Below are 8280 nucleotides of genomic sequence, written 5' to 3' on the forward strand. Positions count from 1 at the left end.
CACTTTCTTCTTCTCCACCTCTTGCTTCTTCTCCTCCACTTTCTCCTCCACCTCTTGCTTCTCTCCTCCACTTTCTCCTCCACCTCTTGCTTCTTCTCCTCCACTTTCTCCTCCACCTCTTGCTTCTCCTCTCCACTTTCTCCTCCACCTCTTGCTTCTCCTCCTCCACTTTCTCCTCCACCTCTTGCTTCTCCTCCTCCACTTTCTCCTCCACCTCTTGCTTCTTCTCCACCTCTTGCTTCTTCTCCTCCACTTTCTCCTCCACCTGCTTCTTCTCCTCCACTTTCTCCTCCACCTCTTGCTTCTTCTCCTCCACTTTCTCCTCCACCTCTTGCTTCTTCTCCTCCACTTTCTCCTCCACCTCTTGCTTCTTCTCCTCCACTTTCTCCTCCACCTCTTGCTTCTCCTCCTCCACTTTCTCCTCCACCTCTTGCTTCTCATCCTCCACTTTCTCCTCCACCTCTTGCTTCTTCTCCTCCACCTCTTGCTTCTTCTCCTCCACTTTCTCCTCCACCTCTTGCTTCTTCTCCTCCACTTTCTCCTCCACCTCTTGCTTCTTCTCCTCCACTTTCTCCTCCACCTCTTGCTTCTTCTCCTCCACTTTCTCCTCCACCTCTTGCTTCTTCTCCTCCACTTTCTCCTCCACCTCTTGCTTCTGCTCCTCGTAAACATTTAATACCGGGTACAACAACTGCATTATTATTATTATAATCAAGGGGGAAGCGCTAAACCCGGAGGATTATACAGCGCCTGGGGGGGGGATATGTGGAAGGCATTCAGGCTTAATTCGGGGAACTGGAGCACAGATCCAATTCCCTAAATCAAGAGCCCCTCACCAACATCAAGGAACCTTCCTTGAGGGGACAACAACTGCAGTAAAGCTCAGCTGGGAAGTGAGTCCTGCCAGACGCACGACACCTGGTGTTTGGCGCGCACAGAATGCGAACTTTTCGCGCCAAAAATGCCACACTTTAAATAAAAGTACAGTTTTATCTGCGAGAGTGCCAGTATGCCAGGGTGCCAGGGTACCAGGGTGCCAGGGTGCCAGGGGAGCCTGGGGAGCCAGGATGCCAGGGTGCCATTATGCCAGGGTGCCAGGATGCCACGGTGTGAGCATGCCAAGGTGCTAGGATAACAGGATGCCAGGGTGCCATGGTGCCAGGGTGCAAGGGAAGCCAGGATGTCAGGGTGCCATTATTCCAGGGTGCCACGATGCCAGAGTGCGAGGATGCCAAGGTGCTAGGACAACAGGATGTCAGGGTGCCATGGTGCCAGGGTGCAAGGGAAGCCAGGATGTCAGGGTGCCATTATTCCAGGGTGCCAGGATGCCAGAGTGCGAGGATGCCAAGGTGCTAGGACAACAGGATGCCAGGGTGCCATGGTGCCAGGGTGCAAGGGAAGACAGGATGTCAGGGTGCCATTATTCCAGGGTGCCAGGATGCCAGAGTGCAAGGATGCCAAGGTGCCAGAATGTCAGGATGCCATAGTGCCAGGGTGCCCTGATGCCAGGGTGCCCTGATGCCAGGGTGCCAGGACCAGAGGGTGCCAGGACTGCCAGCACCCACCCTCCAGCTAGGTCCCCAGCTGCCGCCCTCCAGTTAGGTCCCCAGCACCCACACTCCAGCTAGATGCCCAGCACCCACCCTTCAGCTAGGTCCCCAGCTGCCACCCTCCAGCTAGGTCCATAGTATCCACCCTCCAGCTAGGTCCCCAGCTGTCACCCTCGACCTAGAACCACAGCACCCACCCTCCAGCTAGGTCCCCAGCACCCACCCTCCAGCTAGGTCCCCAGCATCCACCCTCCAGCAAGGTCCCCAGCTGCCACCCTCCAGCTAGGTCCCCAGCACCCACACCCCAGCTAGGTCCCCAGCACCCACCCTCCAGCTAGGTGCCCAGAACCCACCCTCCAGCTTGGTTCCCAGCTGCCACCCTCCAGCTAGGTCCCCAGTATCCACCCTCCAGCTAGGTCCCCAGCTGTCACCCTCCAGCTAGGCCCCCAGCACCCACCCTCCAGCTAGGTCCCCAGCACCCACCCTCCAGCTAGGTCCCCAGCATCCACCTTCCAGCTAGGTCCCCAGCACCCACCCTCCACCTAGGTCCCCAGCATCCTCCCTCCAGTTAGGACCCCAGCATCCACCCTCCAGCTAGGACCCCAGCACCCACCCTCTAGCTAGATCCCCAGCACCCACCCTCCAGCTAGGTCCCTGGCATCCACCCTCCAGCTACATCCCCAGCATCCCCCTCTAGCTGGGTCCCCAGCATCCACCCTCCAGCCAAGTCCCCAGTACCCACCCTCCAGCTAGGTCCCCAGCATCCACCCTCCAGCAAGGTCCAAAGCACCCACCCTCCAGCTAGGTCCCTGGCATCCACCCTCCAGCTAGGTCCCCAGCATCCATCCTCCAGCTTGATCCACAGCACCCACCCTCCAGTTAGGTCCCCAGCACCCACCCTCCACCTAGGTCCCCAGCATCCACCCTCCAGCTAGGTCCCCAGCGCCCACCCTCCAGCTACGTCCCCAGTATCCACCCTCCAGCTAGGTCCCCAGCATTCACCCTCCAGCAAGGTCCCCAGCATCCACCCTCCAGCTAGGTCCCCAGCACCCACCCTCCAGCTAGGTCCCCAGCATCCTCCCTCCAGCTAGGACCCCAGCATCCACCCTCCAGCTAGGTCCCCAGCATCCACCCTCCGGCTAGGTCCCCAGCATCCACCCTCCAGCTTGGTCCCCAGCACCCGCCCTCCAGCTAGGTCCCCAGCACCCACTCTTCAGCTAGGTCCCCAGCATCCACCCTGCAGCTAGGTCCCCAGCACCCACCCTCCAGCTAGGTCCCCAGCATTCTCCCTCCAGCTAGGTCCCCAGCATCTACCCACCAGCTAGGTCCCCAGCATCCACCCTCCAGCTAGGTCCCCAGCATTCTCCCTCCAGCTAGGTCCCCAGCATCTACCCACCAGCTAGGTCCCCAGCATCCACCCTCCAGCTAGGTTTCACCAGCATCCACCCTCCAGCTAGGCCCCCAGCATTCACTCTCTAGCTAGGTCCCCAGCACATACCCTCCAACTAGGTCCCCAGCATCCACCCTCCAGCTAGGTCCCCAGCATCCCCAGCATCCACATTCCAGCTAGGTCCCCAGCACCCACCCTCCAGCTAGGTGCCCAGCACCCACCCTCCAGCTTGGTTCCCAGCTGCCACCCTCCAGCTTGGTCCCCAGTATCCACCCTCCAGCTAGGTCCCCAGCTGTCACCCTCCAGCTAGGACCCCAGCACCCACCCTCCAGCTAGGTCCCCAGCACCCACCCTCCAGCTAGGTCCCCAGCATCCACCTTCCAGCTAGGTCCCCAGCACCCACCCTCCACCTAGGTCCCCAGCATCCTCCCTCCAGTTAGGACCCCAGCATCCACCCTCCAGCTAGGACCCCAGCACCCACCCTCTAGCTAGATCCCCAGCACCCACCCTCCAGCTAGGTCCCTGGCATCCACCCTCCAGCTACATCCCCAGCATCCCCCTCTAGCTGGGTCCCCAGCATCCACCCTCCAGCCAAGTCCCCAGTACCCACCCTCCAGCTAGGTCCCCAGCATCCACCCTCCAGCAAGGTCCAAAGCACCCACCCTCCAGCTAGGTCCCTGGCATCCACCCTCCAGCTAGGTCCCCAGCATCCATCCTCCAGCTTGATCCACAGCACCCACCCTCCAGTTAGGTCCCCAGCACCCACCCTCCACCTAGGTCCCCAGCATCCACCCTCCAGCTAGGTCCCCAGCGCCCACCCTCCAGCTACGTCCCCAGTATCCACCCTCCAGCTAGGTCCCCAGCATTCACCCTCCAGCAAGGTCCCCAGCATCCACCCTCCAGCTAGGTCCCCAGCACCCACCCTCCAGCTAGGTCCCCAGCATCCTCCCTCCAGCTAGGACCCCAGCATCCACCCTGCAGCTAGGTCCCCAGCATCCACCCTCCGGCTAGGTCCCCAGCACCCGCCCTCCAGCTAGGTCCCCAGCACCCACTCTTCAGCTAGGTCCCCAGCATCCACCCTGCAGCTAGGTCCCCAGCACCCACCCTCCAGCTAGGTCCCCAGCATTCTCCCTCCAGCTAGGTCCCCAGCATCCACCCACCAGCTAGGTCCCCAGCATCCACCCTCCAGCTAGGACCCCAGCACTCACCCTCCAGCTAGGTCCCCAGCATCCACCCTCCAGCTAGGTTTCACCAGCATCCACCCTCCAGCTAGGCCCCCAGCATTCACTCTCTAGCTAGGTCCCCAGCACATACCCTCCAACTAGGTCCCCAGCATCCACCCTCCAGCTAGGACCCCAGCATCCACCCTCCAGCTAGGTCCCCAGCATCCACCCTCCGGCTAGGTCCCCAGCACCCACCCTCCAGCTAGGTCCCCAGCATCCACCCTCCAGCTAGGTCCCCAGCATCCACCCTCCAGCTTGGTCCCCAGCACCCGCCCTCCAGCTAGGTCCCCAGCACCCACTCTCAGCTAGGTCTCCAGCATCCACCCTCCAGCTAGGTCCCCAGCGCCCACCCTCCAGCTACGGCCCCAGTATTCACCCTCCAGCTAGGTCCCCAGCATTCACCCTCCAGCTACGTCCCCAGCATCCACCCTCCAACTAGGTCCCCAGCATCCACCCTCCAGCCACGTCCCCAGCATCCACCCTCCAGCTAGGTCCCTAGCATCCATCCTCCAGCTAGGTCCCCAGCTGCCACCATCCAGCTTGGTCCCCAGCTGCCACCCTCCAGCTAGGTCTCCAGCACCCGCCCTCCAGCTAGGTCCCCAGCTGCCACCTTCCAGCTAGGTCCCCAGCACCCACCCTCCAGCTAGGTCCCCAGCTGCCACCCTCCAGCTAGGTCCCCAGCATCCACCCTCCAGCCAGGTCCCCAGCTGCCACCCTCCAGCTAGGACCCCAGCACCCACCCCCCAGCTAGGTCCCCAGCATCCTCCCACCAGCTAGGTCCCCAGCATCCACCCTCCAGCTAGGTCCCCAGCACCCACCTTCCAGCTAGGTCCCCAGCATCCACCCTCCAGCTAGGTCCCCAGCACCCACCCTCCAGCTAGGTCCCCAGTACCCACCCTCCAGCTAGGACACCAGCATCCACCCTCCAGCTAGGTCCCCAGCATCCACCCTCCAGCTAGGTCCGCAGCACGCACCCTCCAGCTAGGTCCCTAGCATCCACCCTCCAGCTAGGTCCCCAGCATCCACCCTGCAGCTAGGTCCCCAGCATCCACCCTCCAGCTAGGACCCCAGCACCCACCCTCCAGCTAGGTCCTCAGCATTCACCCTCCAGCTACGTCCTCAGCATCACCCTCCAGCTGGTTCCCCAGCATCCACCCTCCAGCTAGGTCCCCAGAATTCACCCTCCAGCTAGGTCCCCAGCATCCACCCTGCAGCTAGGTCCCCAGCATCCACCCTCCAGCTAGGTCCCAAGCATTCCCAGCATCCACCCTCCAGCTAGGTCCCCAGCACTCACCCTCGAGCTAGGTCCCCAGCATCCACCCTCCAGCTAGGTCCCCAGCACTCACCCTCCAGCTAGGTCCCCAGCATCCACCCTCCAGCTAGGTCCCTAACATCCACCCTCCAGCTTGGTCCCCAGCACCCACCCTCCAGCTAGGTCCCCAGCACCCACCCTCCAGCTAGGTCCCCAGCACCCACCCTCCAGCTACGTCCCCAGCATCCCCCTCCAGCTGGTTCCCCAGCATCTACCCTCCAGCTAGGTCCCCAGCACCCACCCTCCAGCTAGGTCCCCAGCATCCACCCTCCAGCTAGGTCCCCAGCATCCACTCTCCAGCTAAGTCCCCAGCACCCACTCTCCAGCTAGGTCCCCAGCATCCACCCTCCAGCTAGGTCCCTAGCATCCACCCTCCAGCTTGGTCCCCAGCACCCACCTTCCAGCTAGGTCCCCAGCACCCACCCTCTAGCTAGGTACCCAGCATCCACCCTCCAGCTAGGTCCCCAGCGCCCACCCTCCAGCTACGTCCCCAGTATCCACCCTCCAGCTAGGTCCCCAGCACATACCCTCCAGCTAGGTTCCCAGCATCCACCCTCCAGCTAGGTCCCCAGCATCCACCCTCCAGCTAGGTCCCCAGCATCCACCCTCCAGCTAGGTCCCCAGCATCCACCCTCCAGCTAGGTCCCCAGCATCCACCCTCCAGCAAGGTCCCCAGCATCCACTCTTCAGCTAGGTTCCCAGCTTTCCCAGCATCCACCCTCCAGCTAGGTTCCCAGCTCCCACCCTAGAGCCAGGTCCGAGAATTCACCCTCCATGTAGGTCCCCAGCATCCACCCTGCAGCTAGATCCCCAGCACCCACCCTCCAGCTAGATCCCCAGCACCCACCCTCCAGCTAGGTCCCCAGCATCCACCCTCCAGCTAGGTCCCCAGCATCTACCCTCCAGCTAGGTCCCCAGCACCCACCTTCCAGCTAGGTCCCCAGCACCCACCCTCCAGCTAGGTCCCCAGCATCCAACCTCCAGCTAGGTCCCCAGCATCCACCCTCCAGCTAGGTCTCCAGCGCCCACCCTCCAGCTAGGTCCCCAGCATCCACCCTCCAGCTAGGTCCTCAGCACCCACCCTCCAGCTAGGTCCCCAGCATCCACCCTCCAGCTAGGTCCCCAGCATCCACCCTCCAGCTAGGTCCCCAGCACCCAACCTCCAGCTAGGTCTCCAGCATCCACCTTCCAGCTAGGTCCCCAGCATCCACCTTCCAGCTAGGTCCCCAGCATCCACCTTCCAGCTAGGTCCCCAGCATCCTCCTTCCAGCTAGGTCCCCAGCATCCTCCCTCCAGCTAGGTCCCCAGCATCTATCCGCTAGCTAGGGCAGTGTTCCTGCTGGAACACTGCCCTGCTGACTAGCAATGTGATCAGCAGCATCACACTGCTCAATTGTACATCGATGACATCAGTGCAACAAGCTGGTGTAATGATCACATCAGTGTAGATGTCAGGTATATTGATCACATTAGTGTAGTTTGCAGGTTTAAGATCATATCAGTGTTGCTGGCTGTTATAATGATCACATCAGTGCAGAAGACAAATGTAATGATCACTTCAAGGTAGTTGCCAGGTATAATATGATCACATCAGTATACCTGGCAGGTATAAAGATCACATTAGTGCTGCAGACAGGTATAATGTTGTTACATCAGTGTAACTGGCAGGTATAATGATCACATTAGTGTAGCTGACAAGTATAATGTCACATCAGTATAACTGGCAGGTTTAATGATCACATCAGTGTAGCTGACAGGTATAATGTTGTCACATCAGTATAACTGACAGGTATAATGATCATATTAGTGCAGCAGACCTGTGCAGAAATTTCTTACACCTACGTCGGCAGATGCTGTTCACTCCTTCATAGGCTTAGCCGGATTCTACCGCACCTCCATAACCGGCTTCTAAAGAAAGATGTGTCCTTCAATTGGACTTGCGACCAGGAAAGAGCCTTTGTTACATTTAAGAACAAATTAACGTCAACTCAAGTTCTTAGATTTCCTGATTTCATCAGAGTTTACTCTGACGAGGGATGTCAGCAAAGTTCGCATTGGTGAAGTCTTGTCGCAAGAGTCCAGTGGTAAGCAATAGCCAATGGCTGATGCTAGTAGTGTTCTTACCAAAGCTGAAGTCAATTACTTAGTGGAAGAACTAGAAGCCTCAGTCATTGTATGGGCTTTGAGGCATTTCCGAGACATTACTTGCCTCTATTGTCTCTCTGTAAATAAGAATCTCTCAGGAAAGCATTCTCGGTGGTCTCTCACTTTCTACGACTGTAACCCAGAAATCTTCAAAGTTCAGGGTAAACAAAATGTTGTTGGTGATGCCTTGTCAACGTATATCACTTTTGTTAGTGCAGATAACTCGGTCTCTGTTGAGGATCTAGAGAGAGCACAACGACAGGACAATGTGTGATCACCAGCCTGTCAATTCCTGATCAAGGAGGCTACTAACCTGCAGGTTGTCACTTGTACCGCTGAAGGACTTAGTGGTCAACCAAGGAGTGTTTTGCCAGGTGCAAAGCTGGCGGATCCGTACACCAGTTGGTGATACCAGAATCCCTAGATCCAGCAACTCTGTAAGTTGATTCACGATATCTCAGAAGCAGTGCACCCAGGTAAAGACCGCAGCATCAGACAGGCACGAATGAAATACTTCTGGCCTAAGATGGCAGAGGCAATTGCTAAGTACATGCACAAGTGTGTTGTTTGTCTCTAACACAAAGGTACCATCACCGGTCCTAATCCTATTCTCAAGTATCCCATTACATAGGAGTCATGGGAGAGAACTTCTGTCGACCT

At 59.0% G+C, this 8280-nt stretch overlaps 1 protein-coding gene across 5 annotated transcripts in view; it reads right to left on the bottom strand.

The window, feature by feature from the left end:
• Positions 1-8063, bottom strand: part of LOC128684243 (voltage-gated potassium channel subunit beta-1) — a 621311-nt gene extending 613248 nt beyond the window's left edge. For all 5 annotated transcript variants that reach the window (XM_070093873.1, XM_070093861.1, XM_070093853.1 and 2 more), the window contains exon 1: positions 7934-8063. The gene's annotated coding sequence lies outside the window, so the exon portion shown is untranslated. The remainder of the gene's footprint in view (positions 1-7933) is intronic.
• Between the last annotated feature and the right edge of the window lie 217 nt (positions 8064-8280).

Source organism: Cherax quadricarinatus, chromosome 4, assembly GCF_038502225.1.
Source record: "Cherax quadricarinatus isolate ZL_2023a chromosome 4, ASM3850222v1, whole genome shotgun sequence".
In the NCBI taxonomy this organism is placed as follows: Eukaryota; Metazoa; Arthropoda; class Malacostraca; order Decapoda; family Parastacidae; genus Cherax; species Cherax quadricarinatus.